Source organism: Triticum aestivum, chromosome 1D, assembly GCF_018294505.1.
Source record: "Triticum aestivum cultivar Chinese Spring chromosome 1D, IWGSC CS RefSeq v2.1, whole genome shotgun sequence".
In the NCBI taxonomy this organism is placed as follows: Eukaryota; Viridiplantae; Streptophyta; class Magnoliopsida; order Poales; family Poaceae; genus Triticum; species Triticum aestivum.
Genome location: NC_057796.1, coordinates 491,383,012 through 491,399,367, shown reverse-complemented (window position 1 = coordinate 491,399,367; position 16,356 = coordinate 491,383,012).

The following is a 16,356-nucleotide window of genomic DNA, read 5'->3' as shown; positions in this document are numbered from 1 at the left end:
GATACGATAACATATCATGTCACACAATATCACAACCATATCGTAGTGCTAGCTAGCCAAACTGTAAGTCATCATAATTTAACTGAAAACAAACTGGAGCCATCTTTGGTTCTAAATTTTCAATCTTGACTTCCCTGGTTTTCCTCATTAACAGTTTGGGCTTTTACCCCAATGCCGCACCTGGCTCTAACCACAACAGCAGTAACCAAAACGAATATTGTCACGTGGGCAGCTGCATCCAATAAAGCGTTAGCCCTTGTAAAGAACCGCATGAAACGCCACCCCCCTTCTTTCTCTCTCGCGACCGCGTCGCCCCCCCGCGGGCGACCGGCCGCGCGTCGGGCCCCCTCCCTCCAGGCTTCCTCCTCCCTTCTTCCTCCTCGCCGCCGTCGCCGGCTTGGCCCTGGGGCTGCTGGTGGCGGCGGCCTCCTGGCCCTTCCCCTTCCGGTCGCTCTCCGGCGCGGGCGGAGCGGCTCCGGGGGGTGCATCTAGGCGGCGGGGCTCCGTGGCGCATGCAGGCGAGCAACTGGGCGGCGGCGGGATTTGGCGTCGTCCGCTCGGCCCAGATCTGGGCCCTTCGGGCCCCATCTGGGCCTGGGTGGGCTGGCAGCGGGGATGGCTCCGGTGTGGCTTCTGGGAGGCGGGGGAGATGCGACGCGTGACTGGATGCCGGCGGCGACGACGCCGGCCTGCTGCATCGCGGCCGGCGGGGCTTAACGGGCCCGCTTTGGGCCTGGCTGGGCCAGGGGTGGCCCGACATGCCCCGCTGCCGCGTCCGGACGGCTACCGCGACGGTGCCGGAGGCAAGGGCCCCCCGCATGACGGCGGTGGAGGTGGTTCCCTCTCGCTCGGCGTCGATGTTGCTGCTCCCGTCATGGTGAGCTTCTCTCCGGTCCTCTTGGCCTCGTGGTGGTGTTCGTAGCAAGGCAGCGTGGGTGGCGGCGCTACTGCGTTGGCGCATGGTGATGGGCGACGGTTTTGGCGGGTCGGTTCCGTTCGGTTGGGCGGTTGGGGTTGGAATGCGGGAGAAATCCCTGCCGGCTTCGGCCCCGACGCGGTGACACCTGCGGGTGCCACCATTCCTCCCTGGAGGGTGTCGGTGGTATCCACCTCCCGCCTCCCTCCGCGTGCCTGGGGAAACCTGAGGACTCGTCCGGGCAGCAGCGTCGTCGGCATCGCATCCCTTCTTGGAGGTGCTGCTTGGTACGCGGCGGATCGGAGCCTCGGTCGGTGGTGTTTTGTTTCCGGTGGGCGCCACGGTGGTGGGTCATCCGCGCTTTGCCAAGCTGCCGTGGTTGGCATTTGTTTCTTCTTCTTTTTCTTTTGATGTGTTGTGCTGCTCGCCACAGCATTATCTATACTCGGTGTTGGTTGCTTTGAAATACAAAGCGGGGGAACCCTTTTTCGGTAAAGAACCGCATGCAGGTCCTACAGGTCAAAAGAGAAAATGCCAATTCTTGTCAAACAAACGGGAAAATTAAGGAAGAATAGACCAAGCGATTTTGTATGTACATGCATCTTATTTGATTCTCTGATATTTTACGTACCTAAGAGTGGCGTTTGGTTTTGGAACGACTTTTTGCCGAGAAAGATATGGGAGTGCTAGTGGCAGCATGTGATGCTCACCAAGAGTCTCACAATTCTTGTCTGCCTTACCCAACGCATACAACTCCCTTTTCTTCTGCACCGCCTTAGATACCAAGTTTCGTAGCTCATCTCTCTTCTGCTGGATCTCACGCGTAAGGTCTGTAGGAGCATGCTGGATTGACACACGTAGATGATGATCAATGTACTTTGTATCATGGAGCATTAAGTAATTGCTGATTGTGATCGGTAAATAATTTAAGAAGGATATTGTCTTGTACGTCAATTAAGTAAGGCTTGATATATACAAAATGCAACATCCATGCATGTGTAACACCTAATAACAAAACCATACTTAATGTATATATAATAGATAGATGGAGCGAATATATAATGTAGGTTCGGTTTGGTTGCTAATTAAATAAGGGCCAGATTACTTTAAATCGGTTCAAGGTTAAACAAGTACTCCCTCTGTGCCAAACTTTTTGTTTTAGATTTGTCTGAATACAGATATATCTAGTCATGTTTTAGTGTTAGAAACATCCGTATTTCTAGATAAATCTAAGACAGTTTTTTTGGGATGAAAGCAATATGATGCTACGTAATTTTGCTCTATCAAAAACATTCAAACTTGTCTCCTTCCAAATAGAAAGGAGAAGAAAAGTCATCTTAACACATGCAAGTTGCTGTTTCCATTACGCAGAATTGGATTATCGCTCTATGACGTGATCCTTGATGACGTGAGGAAAATCATGAGGTAAAATATGTCAGCTTTGGTTGAGATTTTTTTTTTGGAAATGGAGGTTAAACCCCCGGCATCAATCGATGCATGCAGCCAGCTTTATTAATTATTTCACGAGGTTCTGAAAAGAATATACATCAAGCCACCCGAAGCCACCACTCACACCTACAAACATGATAATGTGGAGTGCTCTCACTCCTCATATCTAAAGCCGATGCCGTCGCCGATCCATCCATCTAACGTATCAGAACAAACAACCGGTGCAGCAAACCTAAAGCGTACACTCCTTGCACACGTTTTAGAGGCCGCCATCATCATCGAGCCACTGTCCCATCTTCAGGAGAGGGATCCGCATCATTCTTGCCAGTCCGTCCATCCGTCGACGCCACCACGGCGCCCAACGACTCCACCGCTCTGCGCTCATCCATCCTGACGCGGACACTCTGGAAGATCTGTCGTGCGTAGCACTTGCCGACTAGGCATGACTCAGCGTAGCACCTGTCGGCCAGGCATGACTTGACATCTCTTACCAGACGCATCTGACACAGTTAGAACGCCGCTCCTCCTGCCAACCTCCACACCATTGCCTCTGCTGGAGCTGACACACGAAGCTCTTCACCCATAGCAACTCTCCCCCGAATCCCCAAGCCTCCCAAGACGGCGCCTCCATGGAGGTTACGACACGAAGGGAGCCGCCGCCGTCCAATCCAAGACGGATTTTGGACTTTCGTCCGGGAAGGGGACGGAGGTGGGTAGGAGGGACCTCGACTTCGCCTTCAAGAAGGGTAACGACGTCAAAGCCGTCGCCGATGTCGGGCCGAGCTAGCCGACCAAAGTTTCCTCCGGTCCTCATCTTGTACCACCAATCTCCATCTGCTCCGGATCTGGCAGAAGCCAAGACACGAAAACTCCAGAGAGGGAAGCACCATAAGGCTCAACACCTCCGGCGTAGATCCATCCAGGCGCCGGATCAATGAAGATCCGACCTGGTCAGCGACGAAAGCCACCATCCTGCGCTGGCCGACGGCGTACAGGCGCCGGATCCAGAAGGATCTGACCCGAAACCGACGACGCACGCGACCACCAGATCCAGTGGCCGCACCACGCCGCGAGCACGAACCCCAACCGCCGACGCGCTGCGCATGTCGCGGCCAGGATCCATGTGCAGCGCCGCCGCACCCCGCAAAAGTCCGGCGCCTCCTCTCGAACGGCCGTCCCGCGCCAGCCTATTCGCGAGAAGGGGAAGGGAACCCTGCCGCCGCCCCTGCCGGCCAGGCTTCGCCCGGCGGCGCTGCTGGCGGCGGCGAGGATGAAGGAGATGCGGGGGAGTGCGGGCGCCGGCGGCTAGGGTTTCTCCCTGGTCGCCCACGGGGGCGACGCGAGAGGGTAGGGTTGCAGAAACCACAGTTCTACGATTTTGTGTCAAAACTCACTAATTCTTTGGTTGAGATACCTCACGGGTGTGCACGAGCCTGCTTGGCGAGAAGAGCCGGTCCGTCTGCGTTCGCTGGAGCAGGGAGCCACGGCCGAGCCTCCTCGCCGCTGATCGAAGCGCCGCCGACATGGATCTTCGCCGGTCTGCAAGCAATTAGTTAGGGATTTGGTCACCACCGCCGGCCGCTCCTCACCACCTATACTATCGATCGGGTTTTAATCTAGTATGAAAATTTCGTAGATTTTGGTGAGCGTTCCTCCTCCTTATAGGATTCTTATTGGTCTCCGTCGCTTCGCTGAGATTGAGAGCGACGCAGACAAGTTTTACTTTCCCTTTCCCCTTCGAGGAATCCTATCCGATTCGATACAAAAGCGGGGACTCTCCTTGAGAAGCACGGCCCTTCCGGCCCTTCATACAGGATTTCTAAAAGGGACCGACCCAAATAATAGTCTACCCCTGAGCCCTAACTATTTTTTTTTGGAAATCTTCTAGAGGTCAATTTTCTGCGCCGGTATTATCTCAGTTTTTACTTTGTTTTTCTCGCTGGTTTTCTGTTGGTTTTGTTTCGTTTCACGTTTTCATTCTAATTTTTCCTTTTGTTTTATTGTCTTTTATTTTATTTGCTTTTTTATTGTTTTCAATGTAAGACATCAATTTTTTTGCATGGCTGAGCAATTTCAAATCCTTAAACTTTTTTCAGATCCGTGAACATGTTGAAATAGCATGATATTTTTTTTGAATTTATGAACTTTTTCAAATTCATGATGGCCATGATGGCATCGGAGCTGACCAGTCAGAACCTAGCCGAGTAGATGGCCATGATGCTACCGGAAGAAAGTGAGCCTCGGTGCCAGCATGGACACGATGGTGCCATACTGACCTGTGGCCATGTGGTGGTGCAAGTGAGAAAGAAAATACCAGGTCCACATCAGTACAAATCCACCCGGAGTGGTCTGAGGGACGAAAAGTATCAGTTTTTAACTGTTGAAGGATTAAGTTTGTCTGGTTTAGAAGTTGAAGGAATATTTCTAAACTATCCGTAAAGTTGAGGGAGAAAACAATATACTTTTCCCAACTACGTATAAGTATCATGCACAACCGAGAAACTCCATAACTAACAGACAAAGATAATTGAACATCCCATGGTTACATTGTGAGCAAAGATGAAGCCTTCTCAGGGCACTTGCTCTCTGGACCGTCGGATTGGGTGTCCAAACGAATCCCCACCGTTAGATCTTTAGATGAAATGATCCTGGCCGTCGGATCCGAGCTGATGTGACAACCAATAAATAGTGCCCATTTTCTGCACCCGCGCTACTGCCCTAGCTCTCCCTGACAGGCGGGGCCTAGGCGACGTGGGCCGTAGCTGTCAGCGACTCTGAAGGTATGGCACGCCGGTGCTGGTTATTATGGGTCCGGCGGTCGTGCCACCGCCTGAAATTTCGTCACCCCGCCGAGGGCATTTTAGGGTGTGTTTGGTTCGGGAACGAAGTGTAATGGAATGGCATGGTTCCATTCCAGTGTAATGGGTCGGTTCTGTCTTTGTGATTGGTATGGATAAATCGAAGGAACGGAACGATTACGTTTTGGTGTTGGGTTTGAAGAATGGAATGGAATGGATTTGTAAGTGGTCATCCATCCATCCATGCAACAATGCTGGTAAACATTGAGTTCGATTTCTGAATAGGGGTGTGAGCATCAACAAATCAGACTCAAGCAATTTTTATTTGACCAGCAACGAATCGAATCCATCCATCCATGCGACGAACAAGAGTGTAGGTACACCAATCGGACTCAAAGCACAAGATAAACAGCAGCTAGAAGAAATATACGACAGTTGAACATGGCAGCCGGCTGGATGCGAGGCTTGGCTTTGGCGTCCCCACGCGCAACCGCAGTTTCTGGCGGCGCTTGCTCAGGCGGTCAACGGACGGCGCCTGGATCAAGAGCAGCAGCGCGACCCTCCCGGCGTGTGCCGCCGCTGTTGCCCAGCTTCAAGATCTTCTCGCAGCCGCTCGCCTGCCACGCACGTGCTTCAGAGGAGAGGGAGGCTGTGCTTCGGAGGTGGACGAGACGACGAGGGCCGGCGGCGCAGACCAGAGGAGGGGAGACCCCGGCGGCGTAGATCGGTGGAGGGGAGAGACGAGGGAGAGGAGCCCGCACGAGAGAGGATAAGGCTGCGGGAGCGCGAGGAAAGAGACCGGTTCCGCATCGTCCGCCCAATTTTGAGGTCTCACCCGGTTCCGGATCTGGGTCTAATATTCGGTCCGTGGGAACCAGGTGGTGACCGTTCCACCTGCCTACTGAACGCGAGAACGAGGCCCGCGAACGAGTTGGACCCATGCCATTCCAGTGCATGACTGCAACCAAACACACCCTTAGCGAATTCACGTGCTGACCCTTGCGTGTCATGCTGTGGGTGGATGGATTCTGGCTAAGGGTGAGGAGCGCCCCTGATTAGGTGAGAACCCCCATCCACTCCCTTTGCTCCTGTGGCTGCCGCCTCCCCCATCCTCGCCCGTCGCCGAGCTCGCTCCCGCCGCTGCTTCCCCTAGTGCCGTCCCCGGCTCCTCCCCTGGACACGACGAGCGTGAGCGGCAGCGCGAGGAGCAAGGCTAGTGACTGGGCGCTTCCGTTCAAGGGGCATCCCCGGCGTCGATGACGTCATGCTCGCGTGCAACTGCATCGCATTTGATTAGAGGAGCAGGAACCGCCGGCCACCCCTCTGGCTACCAACCCTTCTCCCTCGCCCTCAGCCTCGACGCCGCCGTTGACGCCTCCTGGAGCAGGGAAGTCATCGGCGACGACGCCGACAAGGCCGCAGTAAGCACCCTCTCGACTTTACCCCTTTACCTTTGGCTTCTGTGCTGGCTATAGTCGCCGTCAGGAGTGCTCCTCCACTCCCCATATATTTCCCTCACTGAGCCCACACCATTGTTGCGGCACATCTGTCTTGCAGCTGCCAATCGACCGCGTGTGCCGCCTGCCATGACCAGTAAGATCTGGAAGAAAGAGGAGACAGAAAGAGAGAGTGAGTGAGAAGAGGATACAGTGGGGGAATAGGGATGTCGTTGTACTGATTGTGGATGACCTACAGGTCCATCTCTCCTCTCTCCCTCTATTTTCAAGCTCAATTCCCCCTTGTTCTGCATAGTGGACATGACATGAAAGTCACTTGACTGCAATCCAATGTCTTTTCACATGCGAATGCCACGATATTTAGATGCATGTAGCAGATCTTTTTATTTTCATTGAAATGATTACCTCTGATATTGAGCATAGTGCGTTAGTTCATGAATCAGCATTGCAAAATGCAACCATTTTGATGTACCGTAATCTCTGTTTTGTTCAGAGCGAGAAGGCTTTCTTGAAGCGGCCAAAGATCTTCCTTTGGTGAGGGATTTTTCATCTACCTCTATCACATTATTCAAAGTGAGGTGCATATATAGATAGCACTGATGTTTTTCTCAACCGATGGCTTTTTATTATGGATATGGTATAAATGCATGATTAGCAACTTATGTTGTTACTTTCCCTGTTTCCATATATCTATTGCAGTCCATATTGTGCTCCCAACCGTGAATGGCGGGCGGGAGTGCCAAGGGTGGCGGGAGACCTTGCATCTACCTAGGTTAGTACATGCTACAGTCTCCCTGTGTGTGTGCGCGCGCGCTGCTCGATCCGTAGATCAAATACTTTGTCCTGAGCTTGCAACATCAATAGTGTATTTTGCAGCTCATGCATGTCCTAGCCAGCAATTTCAAAACTGTTAAGAATCATGCATTTTGAGCTCATGTGGATTGAGCTGTTGCTGCATGTTTCAGGGATATGTACTAAAAATGAGGACATAATATGAGACACCATGCATGTATTTTAGTGAATTAAATATGGCAATTGTTGTGTGTTTAGTTTCCAAGGGGAAAGCAGAGGCATGTATTTTTGTTTTGAACGAGAAGCACAAAATATTTCTTATTTGAAGGACATGTGCTTTGGTCTTTTGAATATGTTCAATGACAAGATTAGTTAAACCTGTCTCTACCATGGAACCATATTATGACTTTACATGTAAGATAGTTCGAGTTGGATAAATGAAATAACAAGAGCTTTGGATTAATGCAGAACAACTGGTAAAAATATAAAAGTTGAGTTCTGCTACCTCTTGAGCACTGCGTTGGTTTTCCCTTGAAGAGGAAAGGGTGATGCAGCAAAGTAGCGTAAGTATTTCCCTCAATTTTTGAGAACCAAGGTATCAATCCAGTAGGAGGCCACGCTCAAGTCCCTCGCACCTACACAAACAAATAAAAACCTCGCAACCAACGCAATAAAGGGGTTGTCAATCCCTTCACGGTCACTTACGAAAGTGAGATCTGATAGATATGATAAGATAATATTTTGGTATTTTTATAATAAAGATGCAAAGTAAAATATAAGGCAATAAAAACAGCTAAGTGTTGGAAGATTAATATGATGGAAAATAGACCCGGGGGCCATAGGTTTCACTAGTGGCTTCTCTCAAGAGCATAAGTATTACGGTGGGTGAATAAATTACTGTTGAGCAATTGATAGAATTGAGCATAGTTATGAGAATATCTAGGTATGATCATGTATATAGGCATCACGTCCGTGACAAGTACACCGACTCCTGCCTGCATCTACTACTATTACTCCACACATCGACCGCTATACAGCATGCATCTAGAGTATTAAGTTCAAAAGAACAGAGTAATGCTTTAAGTAAGATGACATGTTGTAGAGGGATAAACTCATGCAATATGATATAAACCCCATCTTGTTATCCTCGATGGCAACAATACAATACGTGCCTTGCTGCCCCTGCTGTCACTGGGAAAGGACACCACAAGATTGAACCCAAAGATAAGCACTTCTCCCATTGCAAGAAAGATCAATCTAGTAGGCCGAACCAAACTGATAATTCGAAGAGACTTGCAAAGATAACCAATCATACATAAAAGAATTCAGAGAAGATTCAAATATTGTTCATAGATAAACTTGATCATAAACCCACAATTCATCGATCTCAACAAACACACCGCAAAAGAAGATTACATCGAATAGATCTCCACGAGAATCGTGGAGAACTTTGTATTGAGATCCAAAGAGAGAGAAGAAGCCATCTAGCTAATAACTATGGACCCGAAGGTCTGAGGTAAACTACTCACACATCATCGGAGAGGCTATGGTGTTGATGTAGAAGCCCTCCATGATCAATGCCCCCTCCGGGAGGACGCCGGAAAAGGCCCCAAGATGGGATCTCACGGGTACAGAAGGTTGCGGCGGTGGAATTAGGTTTTCGTGGATGCTTCTGTTGGTTTGGGGGTACGTAGGTATATATAGGAGGAAGAAGTACGTCGGTGGAGCAACGTGGGCTCCACAAGGATGGAGGGCGCGCCCGGGGGTAGGCGCGCCCCCCTGCCTCGTGCTCTCCTGGTTGATTTCTTGACGTAGACTCCAAGTCCTCTGGATCACGTTTGTTCCGAAAATCACGTTCCCGAAGGTTTCAATCCGTTTGGACTCCGTTTGATATTCTTTTTCTACGAACTCTGAAATTGGCAAAAAAAAACAGCAATTTGGGCTGGGCCTCCAGTTAATAGGTTAGTCCCAAAAATAATATAAAAGTGTATAACAAAGCCCATTAATCATCCAAAACAGAATATAATATAGCATGAAGCAATAAAAAATTATAGATACGTTGGAGACGTATCAAGCACGCTTTCAGTTTAGTTAGTGGCCTGTAGACTTTGATTTTCGCATAATACTTTTCTTAACAAATGGTTATAGTACATATCCTTCCATTCCATGAATTAGTCTCAATCTGTCTGGGCTAAGCTATGTGTGTGTTAGCTTCAGAACATGTGCCAACAGATTAATGTGAGCAAAGGATTACTCGAGTATGGATGATCAGTGGACATGCAACATATGGTACGTGTGATTTTACTGATAGTCACTCAGATTCTGCAGCCATTTTAGATTCATATGCCCATAGTGCCATTTCTTTGTCAATCGTGTAGTTAGAGTTAATATCACTGTTTATTTTATAGCATTTGGTTTTAGTTCTTTAAATCTTCAAATGATATATGTCAGTGTCGATAACCAGATAGCAGCTATGTATAGTAAAGTCTACTTTCTCCAATTCCTCCTATTGTATATGTTGACTCCTTATTGTAATTAATAAAGAAGGGGCAATAAACTGAAGCAAAAAGTCAATTCTGAATATGTATTTAAAATTTGTAATATTTTCCTCACTTTTCCCAGGTGTTGCCTGTGATAAATTGATGCATGTTTTAAATATGTATTTAAATTTTGTAATCTTTTCCTCACTTTTCCCAGATTGGTGATATATACTTTGGCGATATTACCTGTGGAAATAGGAATGATTTTCTTATTGTATGGACAGAACAATCAATTTTGCCGGTGAATCTTACCCGTGCTCTATGTTTCTCTTGTAAAATTAACACCATTGGCTACCTCAAAAAGAAAGGAAATGAACAGTTCTTTTATGAAGATAACACCATAGACTAAGCATGAGCTTTTATCTATTGCTTGATGCATGTTTTAAATTGATGCAATGGAGGACTGTTTGTTGTGTTCTACATTCTCTACCTTCTTTATGTATTTGTATATCTTTTCCCTATCGTGGATCCAAATTTACAAGGAATCCTTCGTGATGCTGAATTTATTCCAGCGATACAGAATGTGAGATCATTGATGGGCATGTCTGACAATTTCTTATGACGAAAACATATCTGGTGCTTTTCTTGATTGCTATGGTCTGGAATTGCCCTTGCATAGTTGGTTGCTTCTGGTATGTAAGCTAGAATAAAACTGAAATATATAATTTTAAGATCATGATTGAGTATTCACATGAAAATTGTCGAGTGAAATCGATCTTTACATTCATGGATTCTATGAATCTGTGTATAACTAGATTATTAAGTATGCATGTGCCTGCTCTTTTTAGTTTGAATCAATCATCCTTATCTTTTGGGATCCATTTATGCTTAGATTACTGAAATATTATTTCCTGTGCTTGCTAGATTATTAAGTTGCCACGCCAAGTGAGTTGTGCGTATACTGGGTTGTAGTTTAATTGGTTTAGTGTCTATTCTATGAACGATGTCAACTATGCCTTCTTAGATGGGTTGATCTATCATACTTTCAGTAAGGGTTTCAAATTTCCTACTTACACTGGTTCAGTCCGTGTGATGGCTAGAGAAAGGAATCCTCCATGAAACTGGTCGACGACTTTGAAGTATTTAGATTGAAGATTATGGAGATAATTTTGGTCGAGAACTAGAACTGAAATAAGCTAGAAGTATGCTACAACACTTGGAGTAGGATTCAACATATCATATGGAATAGTAGATGTTAATTATTCAAGGTGAATGGTCCACTAAAACTATTTCTTACATGATTCATTATTGGTCAGTTGCATGCTTTGTTAGTCGATTGGGTATTGGGGTCATTCAAGAAAATAAATGATAGGGAAAATATTAACCCTGTAGTAAGTTTAGTTGAGACAGCTTCTCTCTAATTATTTGCACACTTTTGAGATGCTTGTGGACCTTTATAGGATGAATTGGTTCAATTAATCCACCATTATCTTTACTAATAATAAATTTGTTTGCCGGGTGCAGTTTGAACAAGCTTGCAACTAGAGTGTAATAAAATAAATTACCTACACAAAAGAAGGGTTAAATAAGGATGAAGGTTCAGGTATTTGGGTTGCTGATACGCTGAAACTTCCGTTTTTATTACTTTATGAAGGTTCATGTATTTGGGTTCTAGCTCCAGATTGGATATGGTAGCTGCTTATTGATTTTCCTATTCATTTGGCAGGATTAAGGCATTGTCGTTACTTCCCTACCAATTTTAAGTTTCAATATTGGGCTACCTAGCAAATCAACACTTTTGTACTCAACAATTTTGAGTTTGACCGTTAAATCTGAAAATAGTTTAGAAATAGTTTTTTATGACTTGGACTATTGGTTTGTTTGCTTCGGCCTTCGTTTGTGCTCCAACAGCAAATAGGCACATGGGGCGTGCCACCGCGCCGTAAATTTGGGTGGCTGCTGAGGGCAGTTTCGGCATTTCGCTTACCCCTGCGTAACGTGCCTTCCTTCGATTCAGTGCTCTTTCCCCAATCGGTGAGACACTTAGGGATGTGGCCGCCAGCCCTACTCCTCCCCCTCGCATCTCTAATCTCTCGAGCGTCGCCGCTAGCCACCCAAGCCCCCTCCCCTCCCATCGGCCACCATCCCCGCCCCTCTTCTTCTTCTCCTCATCGGCTTCCTCTCGCCCCTCCCTGGCAGTCTTCTTTCTCTTGCATCTCCGGGAGGGGCGCAGGAGGAGTGGCGGGCCTCTTCTTGCCCCGCCGTAGTTCGTCAGGTGTTGTCCCTTTCGTTTCCGTATGCCTTTCCTGATTAAGATGTGCGTTGTCTCCTGATTCCATCGGTGCAGCAAGCAGCTAGAAAGGGGGGAGATCTTCCCTGGGAAGATGCATATGTCATTGCCATTCCATCAGGAGGAGAGCACCATCATCCAGCCGCCCAGGTTGCTCTCTCTCTCTGATGTCGACTTGGTTTCCTCATTTTTTATAGAGTGTAAGTGGCCTCTACACTTGAGTCCAAGAAGGCTGACAGGGGAGGATTTACTGTTGGCTGGGAGAGATCATCTGATATTTTCACACCACATCTTCACAAGATTGCAAGTGGCACACCGTTTTTTTGTTTAATCTTGCTACTTCTTGAGCATTCTGCCATGTTTGTTCTTTTAGAGAACTTATGATTATCATGTCACATCTATGCTCTTGCTGGAATGATATGTGGAGTTTGAATTAGTATACTTGCATAGTTCATTCAGTGTTAAAGTTATATCTACAGTCTCAAGATTCATTAAGGTTAACATTCTCAGTGTCTGTCGCATCACCTACTGGTAGTTGTTCCTATTGTTGGCGTACTCTCAGATATAGAAAGGATTTAAAGTTGTTCTCAACATCCACAAGGTCAATGACATTTTCGATGTATCCCTGGAGATGTTCCTCAAGGTTAGTCTCTCTGTGTTCTCACATTATAATTCAGGCATGCAATTTCTTATTTTTTCCATTTAGGATTTTATGGGTGGTAACCGTTGCACCTTAATTGTTCCGTGTAAAGATGATATACATGGGGAGGTGGACCTGGAGCAGACGCTGCCAAGGGAGCGGCTGATGGAGGCAGTCTGGGATCTGCAAGCTTTAAATCATGTGGCATCAACATTTGTTTGTTTATACAACCCATTATAGATTGATAGTTGCTACCTTTTAGTAAACTATGAAAATTTGGTCAGCTTTAATAGAAGCCACTTTGTTCAATAGTGTCATCGTACCACTGTGATATCTACTAAAAAATACTTTCTGTTATTTCTTATGATCGTTCAGTAAAGAAAGGAGAGTTTGAATTGATATAAGTTGGATGAGATTATGATCCAGGTCAAAGGTTCTGTTATTGACTATATATGATACATGTGTTTAGTTGGTCCATTAGTTGTCCTCCCGGTTGCCATTGAATATAATTTTGTTTTGTTTTTCTTTTGCTCATGCCTATTGCTCAAGCATGAGTGATATCTTTGTGATTCACTTCAGTTACATTGATTTTAATGCATGCCTTCCTTTTTATTGTTAGTAATGCAAGCTATACTTGAATTAAGTGAAAAATAATTCTCGAGCACTTTCTTCCATTGTGTACGTGGATTCTTTATTGTCATTGATTAACAAAGGGAAAATCAAATGCAATAGATGTTTAGAAAATAATTTTCAGAGTAGGATTTTTTTAGTACTGTATGCTTTGCTTATCAAATTGCAATTGTTTATGGTGCCTTTTTATAATACATGTTTCTGAAATCTGATCTCTTTGTGCTGAATTAGTTGTTGTGGTCACAAGTTAATCTTTTTGCATGTCTTCACTGAAGGAGGCTTGCGGGTTTATCTTAAGCATCTTATCTTCAACAATGGCCAACATTAACTATTCAGTTAGGCACCCAGTAGGGGTTTACCTATCGTTGTATCAAAGAGCTTACTATTTCCATTTGCTCAGCAAAGTTTTAAGATATTCCATCATAATTATCTAATTGTAATGCTTTTATGATGCAGGACTAATATCTTGTGATGTGGCTTCCTTGTATCCCATTTGCCCTGCTGCTCCTGAAAGAGATACCATTTTGTTGGTGTTTACTGGTTAATCCTTTTGCATATGTTTACGGATGGATACCATTTTGTTGGTGTTTACTGGTTAATCCTTTTTGGATGTGCGCGAGTTGGTGTTCATGTCCCTCAAGAAGATACATAAAACAAAGAGCACACACCTGGTCTTTGCATGGCTAGGTTGCACATATTGAACACCAACTCGCGCACATCCAAAAACACGCCAGCAACTAGCAAAGTCTTGCAACACCAAAATTGTGTGTAGGCGAGAAATAAATGAAAAGCTCCAAAGCGATTAGATCTACTGGAAAATAATTGAATCGGGCTTCCGCCAACAGTCCTGGAACGGATGGACTACATCGAAAAGAAAACACGCGGTTTCGATTTTGCGTGTAGAGTTTTAGTATTTTTTTTGGGTGTGTCTAGGGCACATCTAGATGTGCTCTAATTATTGCACATCTAAGTGAGTGACTCAAGCATAAAAAAGAAAAGAAACAGGAAAAAGAAAATATCCACACGAATCTCAACGTAAGATCAATGAGATACTCGTCTAAGATCAATGAGAGGCTCGTCATACATCACGTTACCAACGGCGGGTGCTTCGAGGACTTAGATGTGCAATACTTAAGGCACATCTAGATGTGTTTTAGCAAAACTGTTTTTGTTTTGTTTATCTTCCGATTTTACCTTTGGACAGAAAATACTACTCTTGTTCAGTAGTATTGATGGATCTAGTCCATTGAATGATCAAGAATGAACAGCTCATATTAATTAGACAGATGTACTAGAAACAATCTCATAACTTTTGCCTATTATTTCTATCCAGTATATACTAACTTCATCGCTCATATGTATAATCGATCTACTCCTCTTACAATACCAAAAGAACTCGATAACTAAAAGGAACAGAGACATTGGACAACGAAGTAGCTTGTGCCTATTAATTATATCCAGTAAGGAGCGACCAACATGATGGCTCCCCAACGGTCGTCTTGCTCCCACGCTCCCCTGCCGCGCCCGCCGGATCTCTCCGCGGCCGCCGCGTAACCCATCCCCAGCCCCACCCGTCGGGCCATCGTTCCGATGCCCGCTAGCCACATAGCGTCCCCGGTCGCCAGGTGCCGGCCCCTGTTTCGTCTGTTGATGCGCCGCTTCCGGGCCGTTCGCGCCCAGCTTCGGCGGATCTGGAACGCGAAAACGACGGTTGGATTGAGGTGCGCAATCACTGTCGCCAGCGCCGTTATGCGGATGCGCTCGCCGTCAGTCATCTGCTTGTTTCCAAGCCTAGGATTTCCCGGTGGTTGCGGGGTCGCTGTTTTAAATGCCTGGAGTCGGGGCACGTGAAGGATAAGTGCGCCGGCGAGATTCGATGCCATCTTTGCTGGACTCCAGGCCACATTGCTCGCAACTGCTCCCCATTCCGCGCCCAGCGTAGCGCTGCTCCGCCGCCTCAGGCGCCTGCTGCGACCGCTGCCCGCCGGCCCTCGCCTGAAAGCTCCGCCTCGCACGCTCCACCCCACCCTTGAGCATGCCGCACTACCCTCCTCTGGCTGGCCACCCCGACGAGTTGTACACCCACGGGGATCCAGATCTGCGGCCGGAAAGGGGGGGTGGCATCTTCTCCCGCACACCCGGCATGGAGGCGCTGGAAGCGGACTTCCGCAACAGGGCCCTGCTTGCTTCGGTGCAGGGGAGGAGGCCGGCGGTCTCGCCGGAGGCTCTGGTCCAGACGCTGGGCCGGATCTGTGGGGTTGAGCGCAGTCGTGTGCGGGTGGAGGTCACTCATCCGGCCGATTCCTTCCTGCCTTTTGCATCCACGGAGGACTGCGAAAGGGTCTTCCAGTGCAGAGGCCAGATCCGGTGCGCAGGAGTGCCTATTGCCTTTCAGCGCTGGCATCAGAGTGCGCAAGCTTCGAGCGGCAAGCTCGACTTCTTCTGCAAGATCGGCATCGAGGGCCTCCCGGCGAGCGCGTGGGAGGAAGGTGTGATTGGCCAGCTCATGAACAGCCTTAAAGGCCAGTTGGTCGAGATTCTTCCCCAAGAGGATAGGTGGCAGCTAAACGTCACTGCTTGGATGAGGAATCCTTCCGGCATCCCGAAGATCTACGACTTTGAGGTCCCGGAGCCGGTGGGGCTTCCAAACACGGTCGATCCAGACTGGCCGGCGGCACCCCTTCTCCAACGCCCCCAACGGAGAGGCTCACCTTGATTCACCACCTGACCATTCATGTGTTGGATGTGGTGGATAGGACGGTGCCATATTTGCAATTCAACCCCAATTTCGAGCCAGAGGAGGACGAAGATCTTACAAGGAGGCACGATTACTCGCGTGACTGCATAAGGGGCAGGATTGATGGCACGGGCAGGGGAGATACTCCTCGTTCTGGTGGTCATCCC